The sequence below is a fragment of the Gossypium arboreum genome, chromosome 3 (genome assembly GCF_025698485.1).
Source record: "Gossypium arboreum isolate Shixiya-1 chromosome 3, ASM2569848v2, whole genome shotgun sequence".
Taxonomy (NCBI): Eukaryota; Viridiplantae; Streptophyta; class Magnoliopsida; order Malvales; family Malvaceae; genus Gossypium; species Gossypium arboreum.
In genome coordinates, this window is record NC_069072.1 from 42549451 (window position 1) to 42575341 (window position 25891).

Below are 25891 nucleotides of genomic sequence, written 5' to 3' on the forward strand. Positions count from 1 at the left end.
TTAATCCATAAGTAATCATACATTGAGAATTCAACTAAAAGAACATAAAAGTTTCAAACATTCCAAGTCGAGTTTTTAATCATGCAAACATAGGTGTCTCTCTGCATCTAATTAATTACCTTTGATTCAGAATATCACAGAGTTTCACATCCTCACTAAAGATTCACTCAAATCACTCGAGGTGTTTAAGGACAATAAATGAAGCACTCAACAGTCAATAATGAAAAGTCATTACCATAGGCTTGCATGAAAATCAAATCTCCACCACTATAATTTAAGATAATACATTAATAAAAAGGTCTTTAGAGGGTTGTAATGAGGTTTGGTTAGGGGGTATGGTCAAAAGCTGAAAGAAAGGGTTAGAATTGAGATTGAATTGAAAAATTGCCTAACTAGAAAAAGAGTTTATCTTCACTTGCGTACAACAGAGCTTCTTCTCAGAATATGAAATTACAGATATGTATACAAATTTTTTTTATTTAAGAACAAGTTAAAATAATATAGACTAACTATTAAGAACAAAACATAGCTAAGCAATCCATTCAACTCAAATCTTAACAAAAATAGGGATTAATTTAGGGGATTTCAGCAATAATGGGTTAAAGGTTAATATTAAGGGTAATACAACAAATGGCTTGTTAGGCTCAAGGGGGTTTACTAGGGGTTAATCGTGAAGGTAGGCTTTTCATGGCATGAGTGGGTTAATCCTAAGTGCCTTAATCATTTTGATATATCAAATCAAATGGTGTGGTCTCGACATGCATAATCAAGCAAGTTCTAGAATAAGAGTTCAATACTGATGCACTCAAAGCAATAATAAAAGTGAGCATGAAAGAATTAATAGATGCTCAAAAGGCTCAAAAATCTCACAAAAATTATGACATTTTGATGTTTAGACTCATGAATTCCAATTCAAAGTAATACCTAGACTTAGGGAAACAACCTATAATTTTAAATTCTTAAAAATCAACTTATCAGGCTTGATTCTCTAATGTCTTAAAGTTTTAAACAATCAATGCATAAATCCCTATGTATTAATTCAAGATATATCACTAAAATCATAAATCAATTAAAATTTATCCTAAATATGATATGAGAGCTTTTCAAGAGAACAAGGTAATCATTCAGGGATTTTTCTGATAATGAAATAAATACTCCCCTCACTTAAGATGTACATTTCCCTCAATGTACAAAGATAGATATTAGAGTATAAAAATAAGATAGGGAGAGAAGTGAAACATCCTGTATGATGAATTCCTCGAACTGGAATTCTGGAGAGGAATCTGTTCGAGAGTGGAGGAGGATACTCCGGTAGTCGTAGAGGTTCATTAGGCCATAAGTCCTGCGCCAAAAGAATGTTATATCTAGTGGTAGCTATGGTCGTGGTCGATCAGGACATGGAAGTCGTGGAGAACCTTTCCTGGTGGAGTTTTAGTTCTTATGTGATGATGAGCTTAAGAGCTCTATATGACTATGATAAAATCAGGAACTTTTTATGGGATATTAGGGAGAATAATTATTCAAAAAGAAATAACCGAAATTAATAATTAAAAATAAAATTTCTAAAATCTAATAAAAATAAAAAGTAGTTTCAATAAAAATTAAAAACTTAAAATAATAAATAAATATGTTTTTAAACATCTTCATCGCTAGATGGTTCGCGAGGTGGGACTGGCGATGAGATGTGGAGGTGCTGACAAGTCTGCTCTAGAGTAGCATCAATGTTGTCAAATCATTGAAAACACTGCTGCTCGAATCGGGTGAGGCGCTCAGAGATGTCAGCATATGAAGCCGCCGCATGAACTGGACGAGAGGGTGGTGGAGGTTGAGTCGGTGGGCCCTCGTGCTGTGGGGAGACATCATCAGGAATGTCCTCGTAGGCCTCCTCTTCGGTAGATTGGGCCAGATGATACTGGGGAGGGTAGGTTCCTTGGCGCCTCTCGATCATCCTCATGCTAAGCATGCTCGAGATGCCTTATGGAGACATCTGGCCGATGAGGGTGAGGGATGATTCTTGGGCTGCGGTGTTGAGGAACCCGAAGTGTCGCGCCAGCCGAGTCACGTAGGGGCCAATGGAGATTTACCCCTTCCGATGTCGCTTTGTTTGGTGCTGAATCGCGAGGGTGATGAAATAGGCAAGGTCGATGTCGTGCCCTTGCGACATGCACCATAAGAAGTAGACATCGTCGGTGTTGACGACGCCAATGTTCTCTTGCCTCCCTGTAATTGTGTGAGCTAATATAGTGTGTAAGTACCTCAGGGATGGTGGGAGAATTGATGCCTTGGAGTGGCTAGGATTGTAGGAGGCCATGCTAGGGGCCAAAGTGTGCCAGCTCTTCGAGGGAGAGAAATGTATGTGGCGACTGAGAGCATGTAGTTCATTCTCCTCCTCGAACTCCTCCGTATATAAGCCTAGTGCAGCACCAAACTCTAGGACGCTTAGTTGGCTGATTAATTCGCCTAGGCGAAATTGAACGTTACCGGGATCATCATGCCTCGTCATTACGGTTTGAAGATGGAACATTGAGCATAGTTCCATCGTGAGCTCAAGGTATGTTGGCTCGATAATCTTAAAGAATAGCTCCCAAGGGTCGGTGGTTAGGAGGGCCCGAATCGCATCAGCCATCTAAACTTGTCCTACGGTAGCCCGATCGATGCAGCAGCCCGTAATTAAAGGTCGGGCCCGAAGTATTGGGCCACACAGTCAGGGCACAAGCCCGTGTGATTTGCGAATTTCAAATTTGGGCGCGTCTGACATTTAGTACACGCCCGTGTTCCTCGGGTGTGTGGGTTTACACGGCCATGTCGCACGGCCGTGTCTAGCTTCGTTCGCTTCTCCTACGCTACGCCCGTGTTACTTTAACAGGTTCGACCATAGGTGTTCCACACGGGCGTGTCGCACACCCGTGTTGTTTTGGCAGGCTCGCCCACGGTTCTTCCACACGGGTGTGTCTTATGCCCGTGTTGTTTTGGCAGGCTTGACAACGGCCATATCACACGGCCGTGGCGTTTAATCGTAGCCTGTGTTGGGGAAATCTTTTGCCTTATTTTCACACGGCTTTAAGCACGCCCGGTGTCTCTGTGGAAACACCTGTATTCAAGATTTCTATTAGTAAGTTAGGAGTTAAATACCAAAATTTAAAGAAGTTAATATTGTTAGTGCTCGGGTTGCCTCCCGAGAAGTGCTTATTTATAGTCTAAGCTTGACTTACCTCTCCAGTGAATGATCATGGTGGTTTGAGGAGTTTATACTCCTCATTCCTGCTATCAATCTCATCAAAATAAGGTTTTAGTCGGGTGTTGTTTACCTTAAAAGTGCCAAACTTGGGATGACTCACCTCCACCGTACCGAATGGAAAAATATTGAGTACCGTAAGAGGGGTTTCCTCATTCTATGTGGTAGTGACAATGTGGGGATCTGTGGCATCTAGGAAGACCTTATCACCAACCTTAAGTTGATTTGGAGAGGTATCGGGCTTGTTTTGGCGTAATTTCAGTTTGCCGGGTGTTCTTGGTTTGTGCGTCTGCCATTCATCGAGTTCCTCAATTTGTAGTCTTCGATCTTCATGAACAGGTCCTCTACTATTGCTTGAGAACGACTCGTGTGCTTCCTTCAGACTCATTTTCTGCAAAGTAGGTTTCACCATATTGTTAGGTTTAGTAGAATGGTTTAAATGAGCACCTTCAATTCCTGATGTGTTGCCAGAATTGCGAGCTTGAAGGGTGATTGTTTCGTCTCCCACTCGGAGTGTGAGTTCACCTATGCCAACATCAATGATGGTTTTAGCAGTTGCTAAAAAGGGCCTTCCTAGAATTAAGGGAATGTTGCTATCCTCTTCTATGTCTAGAACAATAAAGTCAACGGGAAATATAAATTTATCGATTTTAACTAGCACATCTTCAATAATACCTCTAGGGAATCTTATAGTTTTATCTGCTAATTGAATGCTCATCCTAGTCTGTTTGGGTTTCCTGAGACCTAGTTACTTAAACATTTTGTAAGGCATGACGTTGATACTAGCCCCTAGATCAGCTAATGCATGATTAACATCTAAACTACCAATTAAGCAAGGAATAGTAAAGCTCCCTGGGTCTTTTAGTTTGTTGGGTAGTTTATTTTGGAGAATGGTCGAGAAAACTGCGTTCAACTCCACATGCGACGCCTCGTCCAACTTTCGTTCATTTGCTAAAAGATCCTTTAAAAATTTCATTGTGTTTGGCATCTGCGATAGAGCTTCAATAAACGATAAGTTAATATGTAATTTTTTTAAGAGTTTAAGGAATTTACCAAATTGTTCATCTGAGCGGTCTTTCCTTGTCACGTTGGGGTATGGAACACGAGGTTTATATTCGATAGTCACTGGTTTGTTTTTATTTTGATCTACCTCACCTTGACCTTTGCTTACCACAGTTTCTTGCCTCGGTTCTAGTTCAGGTTCAACGACTCTTTCGTCATCTTGAATGTTAATTGTGTTGAGTTGTTCCCTTGGGTTAGGTTCGGTATTACTTGGCAAACTACCTTGTGGTCGTTCAGAGATTAGTTTGGATAGTTGGCCTATCTGAGTTTCGAGCCCTTGGATTGACGCTTGTTGGTTCTTAAGTGCTGTCTCGATGTTCTGAAAATGAGTTTCTAACACTGATATGAACTTTGAGAGCATCTTTTCAAGGTTTGGCTTCTTTTCCTGTTGGTAGGGTGGTTGTTGGCAGCCTGGAGGATGTTGAGGTCTTTGATTTCCTTGGCCGCCCCACGAAAAATTGGGATGGTTCCTCCAACCTGGATTATAAGTGTTACTATATGGATTGTTTTGAGGTCGAGGATTATTACCATGTAATTTAATTGCTCGTTATCCATGTTATGGCCATAAGGTAGGTATTCCAAATGGTTTGTTCCACTACTACTTGCTTCTTATTGCATTGCTGGGTGAACCTGTGAAGAACTAAGAAAACCATCAATCTTTTTATTTAAGAGTTCTACCTGATTAGAGAGCATGGTGACCAAATTGACGTTATAAACGCCGGCTGTTTTAATTGGCTTTGTCCTCATGACTTGCCACTGATAGTTATGCAGTGACATCTCCTCTATAAACTCATAGGCATCTTCCGGTTTTTTATTGTTGATGGTTTTGCCTGCCGCTGCGTCAACCATTTGCCGAGTCGAAGGATTCAGACTATTTTGTAATGTTTTTACTTGGAGCCAAAGCGGTAACCCATGGTGAGGGCACCTTCTCAGAAGGTCCTTGTATCTCTCCCATGCATCGTAGAGTGTTTCTAAATCCATCTGCACAAGAGAAGAGATATCATTACGTAATTTAGTCGTTTTAGCCAGCGAAAAATATTTTAGTAAAAAATTTTCGGTCATTTGTTCTCAAGTAGTAATTGACCCTCGTGGTAATGAGTTCAACCACTGTTTAGCTTTGTTCCTCAATGAAAAGGGAAACAACCGAAGGCGTATGGTATCATCAGAAACGCCATTAATTTAAATGTATCGCATAGTTCTAAGAAGTTGGCTAAATGAGCGTTGGGATCCTCATCCTGCAAACCATCAAACTGAATAAATTGTTGTATCATTTGAATAGTGTTAGGTTTTAATTCAAAAGTATTTGCAGCTACAGCAGGTCTAACTATGCTAGATTCAGTTCTTGTTAAAGAAGGTTTAGCATAATCATACATAGTGCGTGGAGCAGGATTTTGATTAACCGCAATTGCAGCAGGTAGTTGATTGCCTTGGTTTTCAGCTATCTCTTCGGTTGGTGGTTGAGTATCGTCTTCTTGCTAGTTCTCCGTGTATCTTAAGCTGCGCCTTATTTCTCTTTGGTTTCTATGAACTGTACGATCGATTTCTTCGTCAAAAAGTAATGGTCCCGATGGGTTTCTTCTAGTCATAAACTATAAAAACCTGCCAAGAGAAAGAAAAAGTAAGTTAATAAATAATAAAATTAAATTAAATTGCAAGAAAAAATAAATGGCTAAAGTAATAAAAATTGAGCGTTCCTAATATTTCAGTTCCCCAGCAACGGCGCCAAAAACTTGATCGCGTTATTTCGTGATAGGTTTTAAATATTTATAATTACTCGTTCTTGAACTAACTACTATCGCGATGTAGGCAAGTGTACCTATCGAACAATAGTATAGTTTTAGTAAGACCAGATTGTCGAACCCAAAGGAACTAAAAGTACTAGTAATGACTGTCTTTTTATTATCTAGCCTAAGAATAAAGAGGTTTTGTTTTAATTAACTAATTATCTAAACTAAGAACGCACAAGGAAAAGAATTAGGGAATTGCTTTTGGGAAAAATCGATTGACTTAAGACAATACCTAAGGAAAATTCCACCTAGACTTTACTTGTTATTCTAGCTCTAAATCAGACGATTTATTCATTCAACTTGTTCCGTAGAGATCCCTAAGTTATGTTATTATCCCTACTAAATACAAATAACATCTAATCCCTAGATTGAATAACCGAGACTTTTCTCTGATTAACACTTTAGGGTTGCATTAACTCGATCTATGGATCCCCTTATTAGGTTTCACCCTAATCTGGCAAAATCTTGTCACCCTATGTCTAGGCGCACAATCAACTCCGCTTAATTATGACAAATGTACTCTTAGACAGGGTCTATTCCTCCTCTGAATAAGAGCATGTCATGAATCAGTATCCTGGGATATCAAAACAAGAATTAAGAACACATAATTAAGAACAAGTTAAATATTTATCATACGATTCAAAAAATAATAACAAGATTTGTCTTAGGTTTCATTCCCCTTAGGTATTTAGGGGTTTTAGTTCATAACTAAATAAGAAAACATCTCAGAAGAATAAAGAATACAAAACATAAAGAAAACCCAAAACTCCTGAAGGGAAATTGAGGAGAGATCTTCAGTCTTGATGATGAATCCGACTTCTGAGATGGATCAATCGGCTTCTTTGGAGTAATTCCTTACTCCCCCTTCTCCGTCTCCTTTTTTTTCCTCTTTTAGGGTGTATTTATAGGCTTTGGAATGCCTGAAAGCCCTTAAATTAGCCTTTTTTCAAATTGGACTCAACTTGGGCTCGATAAAGACACGCCCGTGGCACACGCCCATGTTCGATTACTTCAGGCTGTGCTTAAGCCTGCCAAATTGACACGGTCGTGTGGTCTGCCCGTGCGAGGAGGTCCAGACCGTGTTGATTTCGTACTTTGGCCCATTTTCTCTGTTTTTGGCCCGTTTCTCGTTCCTTTCGCTCTCCTATGCTCTCTTAAGTATAAAACATGAAATTAAAGCATTAGGAGCATTGAATTCACCAATTCTGATGAGAAATCATCCATAAAATGCATTAAACATTGGGTAAAAATATGTATAATTTACGGTTTATCAAGAAAACTATTTCCGGTTAATTGGATATCCTCCCTATTTTAAGTTCACCAAAAGGAAGAATGTTAATTCTAGTAACTCAGTGGTTAATAATGTGATTGCAACTGACATGGTGGAAAAAAGGGCTAATGTAGACTCATCTCACACACCACAAGCTCTCCTCTTCATACAAGCTCAATATCAATAAATATTAAGCTTGTTGAATAAAGAGTCTTTTGTCGCGCCTGCTGCAAGTTTGGCCGAGACTAGTTTGGCAGGTATGGTGTTACCTTATGAATGGGTATTAGACACTGGTGCTACTAACCATATGTTGTCTGACTTTCACTGTTTAAAATCTGCTGTTTCATATGCATCATCTTCATCTTGCGTTCGGTTACCTACTGGTTCATCCTCGCCAATCACACACACTGGTTCTTGCACCATTTCTCTTGATATTAAATCAGCCAATGTGTTGTGTATACTAGATTTTCGCTATAATTTTCTTTCCATTTCTAAGCTTACCAAAGACCTGCATTGTTTTGTCTCATTTTATCCCCATTTTTGTATCTTTCAGGATCTCTCAAGTGGAAAGATGAAGGGGATTGGTAGAGAACAATATGGTCTGTATATCTTTCATCCTTCTCAAACTAATTTTTCCCAAGATACAACTTCAATTCTGTCACCAAAGTCTGCATCAACCTTGGGTAACAACTCATTTTATAAAACTACAACTGCTGATTCATCTTTACTCTTGCATTCCTGACTTGGTCATGCTTCTATTTCGAGGTTGAATAAAATGCCTTTGAACCGTGTACTTTTTCTAATAGTACTTCCATACAACAGTGTCCTGTATTTCCTTTAGCAAAACAAATTAGGCTGCCATTTTCTATAAGTAAAACTAGAGTTGAGACAACATTTTCACTTATTCATTTAGATTTGTGGGGTATTTCTTGACGATTGTCGATGATTTTACTCGTTTGACTTGGGTATATCTTTTGCATTTAAAAAGTGATGTTTGGGTACAACTCAAATAATTTTTTCTTATGACAAAAAATCAATTTTTTGCTACTGTTAAAACTATACGGGGTGATAATGGAAGTGAATTTTTCCGCACCATGGGAATTATACACTGTTTTATTATTAATCGTTTACCGACTCCTCTTTTAGATTGGAAAAGTCCTTTTGAGGTCTTTTACAAAAAATTATCAGATCTTTCTTGTTTAAAGGTTTTTGGTTGTCTCTGTTATGCCACTACGCCTCATTATCGTGATAAATTTTCTCCAAAGCAATGCCCTCTGTGTTCATGGGATACTTTATTGTCCAAAAAGGCTATCTTTTATTCAACCTCTATACACAAACTTTTTTGTTAATCGGGATGTCATTTTTCATGAAAATATTTTTCCTTTTCAATTTCCGGTTCTGTCACCTTTTTTCTTTCCTATAACTAAGCATACCATGTTTCTTGACCTTGATGGGTCTTTTCCTCATTTCTTTAATATCATAGCTTCATCGTCTGATTCCTCATCCATTCCTCCTATTTCTTCCTTTGATTCCCCTGTTGTTTCTCCTTTCACTACACAACCCTTAAGTCGCACTTCGCGTCTACCTAAACGACCACAGTGGATGCAAGATAATGTTTGTTCTAACCAATCCTCTGCTTCTTCACTTGAGACAGGTCCGTATTCCATTTCTCAGGTTTATTCTTCTTCTCATTTACCATATCCTTCTCGCCTTTTTGCTGCTAATATTTCTACTGTTACTGAACCTCAAACTTATCAAGAGGCTATTCTGGATTTGAGATGGATTGATGCTATGAAACAGGAAATTCAGGCTTTGGAAGAGAACGACACATAGGATGTGGTGTCTTTGCCTCAAGGTAAGATTCCCATTGGTTGCAAATGGGTTTATAAGGTGAAATATCAATCTGATGGCTCCATTAAGCGATTCAAAGCCCGGCTTGTTGGTAAGGGTTATCAGCAACGAGCAGGATTAGATTTTCAATAAACTTTTTCTCCAGTTATGAAACAGGTTACTGTTCATACTGTTATTAGTCTTGCTGCTATGAATGATTGGCCGCTCTTTCAAATCGATGTACATAATGCGTTTCTTCAGGTGGATTTGTATAAAGAGGTTTATATGGACCTTTTTGAGGGCTTTCGTAAACAGGGGGAGCATAAGGTGTGTCGTTTACTCAAGTCTCTTTATGGTTTCAAACAAGCTTCACGAAAATGGAATTTGAAGCTGACTGAAGCACTCTTACATGGTGGTTATGTTCAGAGTAAGCATGATTATTCCTTGTTCAAAAAAAAAAATAAGGTGATAAGATTATTGTGTTGCTTGTTTATGTAGATGATTTTTTAATTACCAGATGATATTGGGATGATTGATGGGTTAAAAAGGGTCCTTCATAGTAGTTTCAAAATGAACGATTTGAGAGAGCTGAAATTTTTTCTTGGTATTGAGATAGCGTGAGCGAACAGAGGCATCGTTTTAAGTTAGAGGAAGTATGCATTGGAGTTGATTTCAGATGCTGGGTTCGGAGAAGCCAAGCTGGCCAACACACCACTTGAGCAGAATAAGAGGTTTACCAGAGCTGAATATGATGATCTTGTGCATTTAAGAGGCAATATTGATGAGTTGTTGCAAGATGTGTCAATATATCAGAGAATTATGGGTGGATTGTTGTACGTAACAAATACTTGGCCAAATATTTCATATGCGGTTCAACATTTGAGCCAATTTATGAAAAAACCAAAGAAATCTCTCTATGAAGTAGCACTTCGAATCGTTCGGTACATTAAAAAAAGTCCAGGGCAAGGGATTTTTTTGGCTACTGAAAACAAAGCACAACTTATTACTTATTGTGATTTTGATTGGGCAGCATGTCCTATGACTAGAAGATCGATAACTGGGTTTTGTATCAAACTTGGAAATTCACTTATTTCTTGGAAGTCAAAAAAGCAAAGTATAGTTTTGCGTTCATCAACTGAAGCTGAGTATAGAAGTATGGCGTCAACAGTTGCCAAAATAGTTAAGTGGTCTATGAAAAGATTTATGCTTTGATCAAATTGATCCAGCTCTGTTGTTTTTTGACAACCCAGAAACACTTCAGATTACGGCAAATCCAGTATTTCATGAGCGAACTAAACACATTGAAATCAATTATCATTTTGTTAGAGAAAAATTACGAGAAGGGCTAATTCAAATGCTACATGTACGAACAGATGAGCAGCTTGTAGATGTGATGACAAAGGCACTTGGAGTCCAACAACATGAGTATTTGGTGTCCAAGTTAGGGGTTAAGGATCCTTACCACCGTCCAACTTGAGGGGAAGTGTTGAAAGGCTGTTGTTTGTTACTGATTAGTTTGTAATTCTAATTGAAAGTTGTTACTTAGTTAAATAGTTAGGGACTAGAATGTTCATATATAAATAAGTTGAGGGTGTAACTTAAAGATTTATCCTTTTATCTCTTAATGAAATTTTTTCTTCAGATTGTTTACATTTCCCTTTTTTTTCCATGCCCTAACTATCGACGCAACACCCCTGCTCCATGTCTTTGTGTTCTGCACCGGCGTACCAACATCCGACGATGGTCGCTAATGTTTTAGTAGCAGGAATAATTTACTGAATGGTTGTAAGCTATTTGAGTGATAATGATTGAAATTTGATTAAACTTATTCTTCTAGAGAAAGATCATGGCAAACTAAGTTCGAGAAGTGATTTAGATACGAAATGAGTGTGTACTGTAAGAAAGGTAAGGTGGAAAAGAAGAATGGACATTTACGGAACCTCTTAGATACTAGATAAATTTTGAGGACAAAATTTCTTGAAAGGAAAGAGAGTTATAACTCTTAAAATTTTGAATATTAAAATTTGAGTTGTTTTAGAGATTGAATATAAATAATTTTGAATAAAATTGTTGTTTAATGTGGGTTATTTGTTATTTGTAACAAACCGATTTTTGCTAGAATGAAAAAAAAAACCAATTTCAAGACAGATTTTAATACTTTGAGTTGTCCAAAAAGTTAAAGTGAGAAGTTTATGAGTCGAATACAGGGCTGGTAATTCAAACCAATTAGTAATTAGTAGAACAAATGAGAATAAATCAAATAGTACAAGGGCTAAATTGAGGAAGTTATTAAATAGTAGAATAAATGAGAAGGACTTATCTAGCTAACATAGCCTTAAAATAAATTATACCATAATTGATCAAAGTTTAATGGCCAACTAGGATCTAGGCCATTGATTTCCATTATATTAAGCATAAAAGCTTAATAGCTATTTATTAACTTGTTTTATTAATTAATGATATTAATAAACTAAATGGTAATGGAATGAAAGTGAAAAAAAAAATCATTTTTCTCATCTTCATTCGACAATCAAAGGAAAAGAAATTCTTGAAGACTTCCATGTCGTGGGAGCTCATTCCATGAATAGGTAAGCTCTCCTTTAATTTTGTTTTAGTTAAATTGATGATATTAAATGGTTTTTGGGAGCTAGCCCATTCATTTGGTAGTGTAATTAGATAGAAATAATGTTAAATGGCCATGGGTAAATTTGAATGGAAAGCTTGAAAGTGATGGAATATCAACTATTGGATCAAGTAATTAAGTTTAAATAATATGATACTAAAAAGGAAAAATAAAGCAAGGGATGTAAGGCCTGGTGGGTTCATCCATTCTTTCCAAACGGCTAAACAAGAAAATAATTAGAAAATTACATGAACTTACCCATCCATTGGTGTGATTTAATTGATAAAGTTAGTGAGCCATTTGTTTTGATTTTTATTATTTTGTCATTTTAAAATGGAAGGTGAACATGACCCAACCGTTAAATTGTTCCAATTACTAAGCTTTATCCAAGTTTTCCATTATTGAGTTATGATGAAACAAAATATTGAAATTCAATACTTGATGGATGTAACAACCCGATTTTAGCTAAATCAGAACAGTAGTTTTGGGACCACAAATCTGACGTCAGAAAATTATTTTAATAATATTTTTGGTTTTTATAACATGTGATTATATATGTGTGAAAATTTCGTGAAATAATTTTAGCGTTTGAGTGCTTAATTTGATGAAAGGACTAAATCGCGTAAAATGCAGAAGTAGCATGCTATAAGTTAAAAGTGTTTAATTGCTATGATTTATTAATTGTTAAGTCCATATATTGTTTTTAAACCATTGATAGTGGAGATGGACATAAATGACCTCGAATTATATGTTTTATTAATGGTTTAATGTTAAGGTTAATTTGGTAATTGTTAAATAAGTTAATTAAAATACACCAAAACATAAATTTTGTCCATCTTTCTTTCTTTTTGAATCAAAACTAGAGAAGAAGAAAGCCATTCTAGGGCTTTTCATTCGGTTAGACTAATTCAAGCAACTGAGGTATGTTTCGAGCTCGATTTTTAATGATTTTTACGTTTTTGTGATCGTTGCTTCGTATTCTAGCTAACCCGTACCCTAATTTCTGAATTGGTTGATAAATTTGTGAGTTTCCATTGATGATAGTTTGATTTTTTGAATATTAATGATGGAAAATGAATAATTGTTGAAAGATTAATATGTTTTGTTAAGTGATTTTTAGAGAAAATACAAATTAGGGATTAAATTGTGAAAGGATAAAAATGTGGGGATAAAAGTGTAAATAAATGAAAAATATGGGCTGCTAGAGACCTATAAAAAATTAGGCTAGGCTTGGGTTTAAAGAAATTTCATGAATTTTGTGTATTTGTGAAATAAGGACTAAATTGTAAAAATGTGGAACTTTCGAGGCTAAAGTGTAAAAATGCCCAAATATGTGTTTGTGGAGTAAATTGAATGTGTTGATGAATAAAAGAGTTACTTTTTAACGTATATAGATTAAGAAAGAAAGAAATCGAATTTAAATCGGGAAAAATCAAAGGTTATCAAATAGTCGATCCAATCCCACTATTCTGACCACGAGGTAAGTTCATATGCAAATAAATGTTTTTAAATTGAATTATACATGTTTAATTGTCATTGAATTGTTATCAATGTTGAATGAGCAAATACGAGCAAGAATCGACAGAGTTACGGCATCCAAAAGTCCCATACGAACCTTAGGAATAGTATAGAATACAAATGTCATGACATTAGGTTATCAAGATGTGATTACATGTAAGACCATGTCTGGGACATTGAAATTGTATTGTGATTATGTGTAAGACCATATCTGGGACATTGGCATCGTTATTCTATTTCGTGTAAGACCCTGTCGGGATAATGGCATCGATATGTGATAACATGTAAGACCATATCTGGGATATGGCATTGTACGAGCTTTATGTGATTTTCGAGTATCCTTAACGATTCCGAATGGTTCAACGGGAAAAGTCTAGTCAAGAAAAGAATGTGTTAATAAGTTAAGTAACTCAGGTACGTACAAGATTCATACAAGTATTGAAATGGGAAGTATTTGATGAATTCAATTATGATATTGAATATGTGTACAATGAGAGAGGTTTGTGAACTTGAATGTGTTTAACTATGCTTAGCATATTTGAATTGATATGTAAATATTCATATGATGACTTTATTTGTATATGGCTTACTAAGCTTTTAAAGCTTACTTTGTGTGTTCTTTCCCTGTTTTATAGATTATCTAAGCTAGCTCGAACTTGAGGATTGTCGGGAAATGTCATCACACTATTGATCAACTTGTTGATATTTTTGGATGCTTTGTAAATATGGTATATAACATGTATGGCTAGCTAGTTGATGATATGTTTTGAGATATGATTTAGCCATGAGATTTGGCTTGCTTTTGATGTAAATGGTGGTGTGCATTCGGCCATTTAAGTTGGCTTAATTTATGAGTTTGGTAAGTATTATATGGTAAATTTATGGCCTTGAGTTTTGGCATGTTTTGTATGGTTGTTGTGATGGATATAAGTTTTCTCAATTAGCTAATTTTCAATTTGTGTATTATTGTTTGGAAAATGGCACGTTGTGGATTGGCTTGTTGATGATGAAATGATATATCTTAAAGTATGAAATAGATGAAAAGATGGTAAGATTATGCATGTGGAAGTTAGGTGAAATATGTTGATTATGACACATTAATGTGACATGTTTTAGTTATGAATTGAGTAGTGAAATGGTTGATGATAAAATAGCATGAATGGTATACAAATTGGTATGTTTTGGGCTGCCTATGAATGTATTGAAATGATACCATTTTGGTTGCTAGGGTGCATGACAAAAGGGTGGCAAATTGGCTTTGCAAATAGCTTATTTTTGTCCACACGTATAGAGACACGGGCATGTGTCTCGGCCGTGTGCAACAAACGATCATACTACACAGTCGTGTGTCCCCTGGGGTAGCCCTTCGAATTAAGGTAGTATACCCTATAGGTTTGACACGGCCTAGACACACGGACGTGTCTACTGGCCTTGTGTGACACACGGGCTGGCACATAAGCGTTTGGTCGGCCGTGTGACCCAAGTCAGTAACCTCTCCAGTTTTCCCAAGGCCATGGCACACGGGTGTGTCTCCGGCTGTGTGGTGCAAGTCAGTATGTATGCCCTGTTTTCACACAGTCTGAGACATCGGCGTGTCTGGTGACCGTGTGAGACACACGGCTTGTTCACACGGGCGTGTGACCCTTAATTGCATGAAAATTTTCTAAGTTTCCCAAAGTTTTCAAATGTTATCGGTTCGCTCCCGAACCTCTTCTAAGCATGTTTTAAGGTCTCGTAGATCCTTATAAGGGACATTGTAATTATATAAGATTGATTTTTATATGAAAATGAATGATTTATGTTGTGATTGATCGATAATGCCTCGTAACCCTATTCCAGAGATGGATATGGGTTAGGAGTGTTACATTTTATTAGTATCAGAGCTACAGTTTAGTTGATTTTAAGACTAACGTAGCATATGAGAGTCTAGTTATACATGCCATATGTATGAACTACGATAGTGTGATGATTCCTGACAGTTTAAATTGTGTTTTCGTATAGCAATGGGTCCCAAACGAGCAATAGCTGATGATGTGAAAACTAATGCGCCTGCTCCTGCTCAAGTGGTAGTACTGGCCGATTCTAGGCTGATTTCAATTAGTTAAAGGGGAGAGGCTAAGCAAGCCTTCTTCCAGATGATGAGTGAGTGGTTCACGGAGTTCGTTCGAACGAATCCGGCTGCTCAACAACCTCTGCCCCCACATGTTTATCAAAAAAACCTGCTACTCCTCAAGTTATAGATTTGACACGGTTGAACAAGCCGCCAGTGGATAAGATTCATACACATGAGGCTGAGGAGTTTCGGGCTACCGTTGATGATGCTGCTGAGAGGGCTAAGTTCTGGCTTGAGAACACGATTCGAGTATTCGAAGAATTGTCTTGTACTCCTAAAGAATGTATCAAATGTGTGGTATCTTTACTTAGATATAATACGTATCATTGGTGGAAACTATTGATATCCGTGGTTCTTAGAGAATGGGTTACTTGGGAGTTCTTTCAATCCTAGTTTCGAAGGAAGTACATAAGTTAGCGATTCCTCGATAAGAAGCATAAAGTGTTTCTAGAATTGAAACAAGGCTGGGTGACCGTCATTGAGTACGAAAAAGAATTTGTACGTTTAAGCAAGTATGCTCGAGAATATGTTTCTACTGAGGAGATCATGTGTAAAAGGTTCGTTGATGGACTGAACAAGGATATAAAATTGTTAGTCAGGATTCTTGAATTGAAAGAATTCGTCATTTTGGTTGAAAGAACCTCTAAAGCTGAAGATCTTAGCAAAGAAAAGAGAAAAGCTGATTTTGAAGCAAAAGATTCGCGAAAGAGATCAACTAGTATATCTTATCAGTCTACATTGAAGAAATTTCGAGACTCATTTAATCGTTCTAATGCATCTGTGGGACACTTAATCAGAGATCATGAAAAGCAACCTGTGAGTTCTAAAGCTCAAGCTACATCTATTGCTAGTATTGGCTGTGTCAGACAAAACCAACCCGAGTGTAGACATTGTGAAAAATGGAATATTGGTGATTGTAGATTGAATGATCGAGCCTGTTTTAAATCTGGATCATTAGATCATTTCATTCGTAACTGTCCTGAGTTGACTGAGCAAGATACAATACAAAACATGAGGTCGAGTAACATTGTAGCTAGAGGTAGACCACCCAGAAACACAAGAAATGTTAGTGGTAGCCAGAGAACGATTAAAGATTCTACTATGAGGTCAGAGGTCAGAGGTCAGAGCAAATGCACGAGCCTACGCTATTCGTGCTCGCAAAGAAGTGTCATCTCCAGATGTTATTACCGGTGCTTTCACTCTTTATGATACTAAAGTTATTGCATTAATAGATCTAGGATCAACTTATTCGTATATATGTGTGAATTTAGTATCCAGTAAGACTTTTCTTGTAGAGTCTACTGAATTTGTGATTAGAGTATCGAACCTCTTAGGCAAGTGTTTCTTGGTTGATAAAGTGTGCAAGAATTGTCCATTGATGATTCGGAGTTTCTATTTTTCGGCTGATTTGATGTTGTTGCCATTTGATGAATTTGACATAATTCTGGGTATGGATTGGCTAACATTACATGATGCTATAGTAAACTGTAAAAGAAAATGATTGATTTGAGATGTCAGAATAATGAAATTATCCAGATTGAGTCAGATGATTTGAATGGCTTACCAGCAGTGATTTCATCGATGTTAGCTCAGAAATATGTGAGAAAGGGTTGCGAAGCTTATTTTTCTTATGTGTTTGATATGAAAGTGACTGAAAAGAAGATCGAAAAAGTGCCAGTTGTGTGTGAGTATCCGGATGTATTTCCTGAAGAATTGTCAGGATTACCACCTATTCGAGAAGTTGAATTTGGTATTGAATTAGTGCCGGGAATGACTCCTATATCGATATCTCTGTACAGAATGGCTCCAACAGAGTTAAAAGAATTGAAATCTTAGTTGCAAGAGTTGACTGACAGAGGATTTGTACTACTGAGTTTTTCGCCTTGGGGTGCTCCTGTGTTGTTTGTGAAAAATAAAGATGGCATGATGAGAATTTGTATTGACTACTGTCAGCTTAACAAAGTGACAATCAAGAATAAATACCCTCTACCACAGATTGATGATTTGTTTGATCAACTAAAAGGGGCTACAGTGTTTTCAAAGATAGATTTGAGATCGAGTTTTTACCAGTTGAGAGCTAGAGACCCTGATGTGCCAAAGACAGCTTTCAGAACGAGGTATGGTCACTATGAATTCTTAGTTATGCCTTTTGTACTAACGAATGCACCTGTTGTCTTTATGGATTTAATGAACCAAATTTTCAGACCGTACTCAATTTGTTGTTGTATTTATTAATGACATATTGATATATTCATGAGATGAAACTGAGCATACCGAGCATTTGAGAATTGTATTACAGACTCTGCGTGATAAGCAATTATATGCAAAGTTTAGTAAATGTGAATTCTGGTTACACGAGGTTGGTTTTCTGGGGCATATTGTGTCAGCATTGGGTATTCGAGTTGACCCGAGTAAGATATCTACGATTATAGATTGGAAGCCTTTAAGAAATGTATCTGAAGTCCGTAGTTTCCTGGGACTCTGATACGAACTCGGATATGGATTTCACGAGTCGTGTTGTTGCCCGATCGTTTAAATTGGGTAAGATGAACATTTTGTAAAAATAGGCTTACAAATGGTTAAAGAATAAGCTAAAAGAAAAGGTTTCAAAAGGGTAGGGAAACAATGATAGGTGGTAGGCTAAAGCTTAAGAGTGAACCAAAACAATAGATTCGTGCTGACCTGAAACTTAGAAAGCAATTAGGCTGAAAGGGTGATGGAAAAATGGTAAGGATCGTTTAATAGTAAACCTCAACCCGCTATCTACAAAGATAGGAACCTCGGTATGGTGAACGCCACACTTGGATACAAGTAATAAGTTCTAAAAAAGATAAATAAAGTTGACGCCACAAGGGTTGCTTGATATCAAGGCTTTGGAGAACAATGGGAGTTGAACACTCACAAAGTAAGAAGATATCATCAAATTCATCAAAGGTTCCTTTACAAAGACTGATTTCTCCTATTTATAGTGCTAGAATATGCTAGATGAATAGTCACAAGAATTTATATTAATGTGCTAATTAAAGACTGAAATAAAGTTCAAGTCTTTTGACATTCTTGAATCAAGTAAGTCCACTCTTGAATTCTCTTCAATTCAGCTGAATGAATGACCGTAAATGCTTGAAAAATGACTCTTGAATTGTCCATTGGCAAGCCGAATAGACACCAGCTCCTTAAAGGCATTTTGAATGCTTTGAGTTAATTTTTGAAGTAGGAAAAATGGCTGGTAGATGAAGAGGTTGCTGCTGAAATAAAAGGATGATATAATGCTCCTTAAAGCTCCTTAAATGATGTATAAAACCTCATTTGTAACAACCTCTTTGTTTGTAACCGAAAATGACTTGAAAAGCCACTTTATTGAATGTGTAACAACCTTGAATTGTAACGATTATGAGCTAAAGAGTTACCTGCATTTAGACACATTAAATTGAACTTATTAAACACATTTAAACACTTATTGAACATGCACTCATTAAACACTTAACTTAGATAAATGGCTAAAACCTATGCAACAATTATTCCAACAACTAGTTAAATTAATAGAAGCATAATTAATTAAACTTAAACCATGCATCCATAAATAATCCTAGTAACTAGATTAATTATGAGCAACACTTATTAAATGAAGTTCAACAACTCTATTAATTAAACTAAAATAAACTAAGATCAGTTGAATAAAGTCCAACAATTCATTTATTAAAATTAGATGAATTTATTAAAATTCAAGTTCAACTTGCAATAAATTACAGGTGACGCCAATTAAGCTGTTCCATGCATGGCTATTGGATTCGGCTTCTTGCTCTCCCCAACCTCGATCCACATAGCTTGCTAACGCTTCTTGAAATTTCTTAGCTCATGATTGAGTTATAGGTCCTCATGGTAGCTCAATAGATTTCATAGTGATTTTCTGAGCTATGATCGCATCAGACTCACTGGCTATTATAAACGATTTGTGAAAGGCTTTTCGATGGTTACGAATCTATTGATGAGATTGCTTCAGAAAGATGTAAAGTTTGAATGGTCAAAGAAATGTCAGAAAAGTTTTGATCAGCTGAAAGTTCTTTTGACTAAAGCTCTAATGTTTTGTACAGCCAGAACCGGGTAAAGAATTTGTGATCTATAGTGATGCATCGTTGAATGGTATGGACTGCGCTTTGGTGCAGGAAGGCAAAGTCATAGCTTATGCCTCGAGACAGTTGAAATCGCATGAAAAGAATTACTCGACGCATGATTTAGAGTTAGCAGTTATTGTGTTCGCATTGAAAATTTGGCATCACTACTTATTTGGTGAGAAATACCACATCTATACCGATCACAAGAGTTTGAAATATTTGATGACTCAAAAAGATCTAAATTTGCTACAACGGAGGTGGCTTGAATTACTAAAAGATTACAAGTTAGTGATTGATTATCATCCGGGAAAGGCTAATGTCATTGCTGATGCTTTGAGCCAAAAATACCTATTTGCTTTACGTGCGATGAACACTCAAATAGCCTTGTGTAATGATGGTTCGATTGTGGCCGAGATGAAAGCAAGACCATTATTTTTACAATAGATTTACGAAGCTCAGAAAGTTTATAATGAGATGTTAGCAAAACGAGCCCAATGTGATTCGAACCCTGATTCAGAATTTCAAGTTGAAACTGATGATTGTTTAAGATTCAAAGGCCGAATATGTGTTCCAAGAAATTCAGAGTTGATTCAAATGATTTTGAATGAAGCACATAGTAGTCGTTTATCTATTCATCCGGGAAGCACAAAAATGTATAATGACTTGAAACAACTTTATTGGTGACATGGCATGAAACGGGATATCTCAGAGTTCATTTCTAAATGTTTGATTTGTCAGCAAGTTAAAGCTGAGCATCAGGTACCGTCTGGTTTATTGCAGTTGACTATGATTCCCAAGTGGAAATGGGATATAGTGATTATGGATTTTGTGTGGGGATTGCCCCTATCTCCGAGAAAGAAAGATGCGATCTGGGTTATAGTTGACAGATTAACAGAATCGGCTTATTTTATTTCGGTACGAATGGACTATTTGCTTGAAAAGTTAGCTGAGTTGTATATCTCTGAGGTTGTAAGATTACACAGAGTACCTATTTCTATTATTTCAGATAGAGATTCGAAGTTCACATCGAGGTTTTGGAAGAAACTGCAAGATGCACTGGGTACAAAGTTACATTTTAGTACCGCATTTCACCCACAGACGGATGGTCAATCCGAGCGAGTTATAGAGATACTGTAACACCCCTAACCCATATCTGTCACCGGAATAGGGTTACGAGGTATTACTGGACAAGACACAAATTTCGAACAATCGTATGCGTACACTTGCTCAAACTCTTAAAACAATCAAATTTTAACATATATAACTAATTTAAATTCTTTACGAATCATATAATAACATTTTTCAAACATATATCCAGTTATAAAATTCATAAGCAAATAGTGCCAAATATATCATTTTACTACATGGCATATCATATCAAATATATTAAATAATTCAATCAATTATTACAAACATGAATTATATAAAGTAAACATATTTAAGTACATATCATTTTTGGAAAAACTTTATTCGAAACAATAAGGATATAATAAATTTAACTAAATCATTCATGGCATAAGTACATTACTATATATATATGGTTTCAAATGGCTAAATCATAAACAAGTCTACTTATAAGTTCATCTAAGTAGATTGCGCAAGACTGAAAGGTCCTGTACCAATTTAGACATATATTAAAAGAACACCGAATGGTCTAACCATCAAAGTACATATAACCATTCACACTCACCTATTTTGCATAAAAACAATCATGATTCCTTATAACTTAAATACTATTCATTTGGTCATTTTACAAAGCCTTAGCTGAATGTAATCATGCTTATTACTTATGTTTATTTTAATGTCCACTTTCAACTTTACTCAATCACATTACGTGCATGTAATCTTACATAGAATCAAATCCATATATTAACCATAATTTTCATTTCACATCAAACACATCACAAATATATATATATATATATATATATATATATATATAACATAGCAAACACTTGTTTAATACTTTTGTAACACCCCGAATTTGGGCCTAGAAGTATTGGGCCTTGAGTGCGGGTCTGTAAGGAGGTTGTATATAGGTATTTAATTGTGCAATGAAATAACACAATTAAATGTCCGCTTTGGTGGTTAATGGCCCTGAGAAGTGTTAGAGAAATCTTGGGTTCAAACTTGGGCTTTAGCAAAAATTTTGGTATTAAGAGGGAAAAAAAAACCTGGATGCTTGGATGAGGGCTTTTAAATTATTGTGTTAAATAAATGACACAAGGAAGCTTGTAGTCTAGTTGTTGTGGCGTCATTAAGGTTGTATGGGAGCCTGGGTTCAAGCCTTGGCTCTTGCAAATTATTTTGGTTTTTTTTTAAGGGAACCTGGACTTTAGCCTTTAAACCTTATAAGTAATTGGGGATAAAATATGACACAAAAAAGCCTTGTGGCTTAGTGGCAAGTTGCGTGTGGAGCATCTGAGAGGAGGCATGGGTTCGAATCCCATGGCAAGCAAGGAGCATTTATTTTGCTAACAGGGGGCAGCAAGAGTTGGTGTTGAATTTAAACTCTGATGTTGGAAGGATCCCACATCGGGAAGCTAACATAAGAGGGGACACGAAGCTGGCTTTAAATAGAGAGAACCATGAGGAGAGTACAGGTACCTTTCTTGGCTGATCCCTTTTGTTGTATGGCGTGCTCGTTTGGGTTGGGCGTCGGCTAAGAGTGCTCGGAGCGTGGATTAACTCCAGCCACCTATCAGGTGTGTATTTCTTACTACTCTAGCTGTAGGATGGCTACTTCGGGCCGCGATGGGCCGAAAGGTGTCATGTGGGCCTACGGGCCCAATTGGATAAGTTGTTTGATTGTGTAGTAAATATTGGGCTAGGCTAGGTGAATCTAATATTTGTGGCTAGATTTGGGATAAAAGGGCCACACGAGCGTGTGGGCCCATTTGGGCCGAGAATGGGCTTTAGGGCCATTAGTATTGTTATCCATGTTTAGAATACTTCAGTTTACCAATTATTGAAATACCCTCGACTTGTAAAATTACCAAAATACCCTTGATTAGTAAAATTACCAAAATACCCTAGTCTGTAAAATTGCTAAAATACCCCTGGTTTGTAAAATTACCAAAATACCCCTAGTTTGTAAAATTACCAAAATACCACTGGTTTGTGAAATTACCGAAATACCCTCAATTTGTAAAATTACCAAAATACCCCTAATTTACAAAATTACAGAAATACCCTTGACTTTCTAAAAATTATAGAAATACCATTGGTTTACAAAATTACTGAAATACCCTTGGTTTGTAGATTTACCAAAACACCCTTGTAGGGTGAAATGACTAAAATACCCTTATTAGGTAAAAAGACTATAAAGCCCCCGTAGGGTAAAGTGACCGTAATACCCCTGTATGGTAAAATGACGAATATGCCATTATGTTCCGTATGACTGATGTGCTTAGGATTTACATATATTGATATTGGATTAGTTAATTTTGAGTGACAGGTGGTGGTTATCGTAGGCGATTGATTTTGGAAACGTTTCAACTTTAACCCGTAACAGGTGTGTACTAACCCTTGTAATAGCTTAGATTAATATTTGCTGAGAAGTCGAAATGCTCAAATACTGGTATTTCAGGAACTTGTAATGTTGCGTTTGGGTATAGATGCGATAAATATGATAAGATTAGTGTTTGGATCGATGGAACAGGTAAGAACTCAATTTTGTGCACGATGGTAAGTTGGGTCTCAATGGGCAAAAATTGGGCCCAATGGGCTTCGGGCCCATTTGGGTAAAATTGATAGAAAATGGAATCTGGAAAAGTTGCATGTTAACACAGTTAGTACTGTTGTAAAATTTGGATTATGTGGGCTTAATGGGCTAAATCGGCATTCGTAGGGCCCATTAGAGGTTTTGGGCCCAAAAGCCTGAGTTTGATAAAGTGGGTTAAAGATCATTGTTTAAACACTCGAAAATATTGATAATTGTTGATGAACTTGGAAAACCCTGATATTTGGTAAAATTACGAAATTACCCTTATAATGTGAAAAATGACTGTTTTGCCCTTGTGGGCAAGTGACTGACTTGGATTGTGTGGTTGACGGATTTGATTGTGAATATATGTTGGTGAAATGAATGACTTGACTGTGATTGTTTGATTCAAATATAGGCATGACATTCTGCATACATGACATGTTGCATAGGTTGGGTTTTATAAATGGAGGAAGTGCTAAAAGGGCTATGCCCCAGTTTACCGAAAAGGGCTTTGCCCCAGTTTACCGAAATGGGCTTTGCCCCAGCTTATCAAAAGGGTTTTGCCCTAGTTATTAAAAGAGGCTAGGCCTCCAGATATATGATAAAGCAGCTATGCTGTTAGTGGTGTGTTGGTTGAGTGGGTTGAATCATTCCCTACATGGTGTGTTGGTTGGTACGGGTGGAGAGTAGCGGATGGTGGGTCGAGTAGTCTCCCCAAATGGGCTTGCATACATCCATTGACATTACATGTGATATTGAAATGGGCCTAAGGGCCATACTGTTTCTGATAAAGGCTTGACCCGGTGATATGATTTATGAAAAGGCTTGACCCGATGATATGATTTATGATAAGGCTTCGGCCCAGTGATATGATTTATGAAAAGGCTTTGGCCTAGTAACTGTTAAACAAAAGGCTTCGGCCCAGTATATGGCAAGACTAAATAGGGCTTTGGCCCAGATTGTACTGACACTGTGTTTTCACTGTTTGTTTGTTATTGGGATTACACACTGAGTTTTCATAAACTCACCCCGTTTCTAACTGTGCAGGTAATCCCTAAGCTTAGATGGTTTGGAGCTGCGAGGGACTCGGAGATGGCCACACTACTGTTTCTGGTTCTTTAAATTGCAATAAGTAGCCGATTTATTTCTTTATAAGTTTTATCTTATTAATATTATTATTTGGTTTTGGGTTGTAATAAGGCCATTTTAATTATTTTTCTGGGATTATTTTATTTTATACCTATATTTTTCGATAACAATATAAGTTAGACCTAGGCGCATTTCCAAAATGATAATTGTTTTCAAAATAAGCATAGCGATACAATTAATCGGTTTATCAAAATATCGACTTAAATGAATTGCAACTAAGTTTTTTCAAAACTAACCTAGCACCAAAGTGTGGCAATTGTTGTGGGCATGTCTAGGATTGGATCCAATCAAGAGCATTGGTACTTAAGTAGCCTTCATGGCTCACCTCCTCTGTTTCGGATATCTACCTGGTACACAGCTTCCATTCACTTTATTAACTTAGCAAAGACTATATTTTAAAACACTAAGAAGGACGTTGAAAGAGGCATTGGTTTTCTTAAAAACTTCAATGTGACACGTCAGATCCGGCCATAACGTCTGGGCTGGGTTTTGGGTGTTACATTTAGTGGTATCAGAGCCAGGTTACAAAACTCGGCTGTGGTATGGGTAGCAGAAAATTATTGTTTTTTTTTCTTTTCTATTTTTTTTTTAAAATTGGGGTTTGAAAAAGGTTTTTCTAAAATTTTGTTTTGAAATCTCTCAACGAAACTTAACTTGTTTCTGAAAAGATGTTACTAGAGGTGTGGCACACCGAGTATCTAGCACCAAATCTGTAAGTTCTCTAACTCTGTTTACTGTTGTAGATTGAAATGCTATATTGAGAAACTACTATAGATAGTAGCACAATATTGGAACTCTCTAGTTAGAGTAAATTGTAACGCTTGAATTTAGATTTAGTATTTATTTGGTGTACGTTCTGGAAATGTAGAAATTGTTTGTATGTGAAATCTATCCGCTTCGATGGATAAATGTTTTGGGTGTATGTTAGTATTATTAGTATCAGAGTGCGCAGTGGAAATGTGGTGGTGTAGTCTGAGAGTGGAAAATTTCGAAGACGAAATTTCTTTAAGGGGGTAGAATTGTAACACCCCGAATTTGGGCCTAGAAATATTGGGCCTTGAGTGCGGGTCCGTAAGGAGGTTGTATATAGGTATTTAATTGTGCAATGAAATAACATAATTAAATGTCCGCTTTGGTGGTTAATAATACGAGAAGTGTTAGAAAATCTTGGGTTCAAACTTGGGCTTTAGCAAAAATTTTGGTATTAAGAGGGAAAAAAAAACCTGGATGCTTGGATGAGGGCTTTTAAATTATTGTGTTAAATAAATGATACAAGGAAGCTTGTAGTCTAGTGGTTGTGGCGTCATTAAGGTTGTATGGGAGCCTGGGTTCAAGCCTTGGCTCTTGCAATTTATTTTGGTTTTTTTTTAAGGGAACCTGGACTTTGGCCTTTAAACCTTATAAGTAATTGGGGATAAAATATGACACAAAAAAGCCTTGTGGCTTCGTGGCAAGTTGCGTGTGAACCATCTGAGGGGAGGCATGG

The 25891-nt window shown here is 36.8% G+C and overlaps 1 non-coding gene across 1 annotated transcript; it reads left to right on the forward strand.

Moving 5' to 3' along the window:
- The first annotated feature begins 5204 nt into the window (after positions 1 to 5204).
- LOC128291386 (small nucleolar RNA R71) lies at positions 5205 to 5311 on the forward strand. Its single transcript, XR_008281160.1, has one exon. It is a non-coding gene; the product is annotated as a small nucleolar RNA R71 (small nucleolar RNA).
- Positions 5312 to 25891: the final 20580 nt, after the last annotated feature.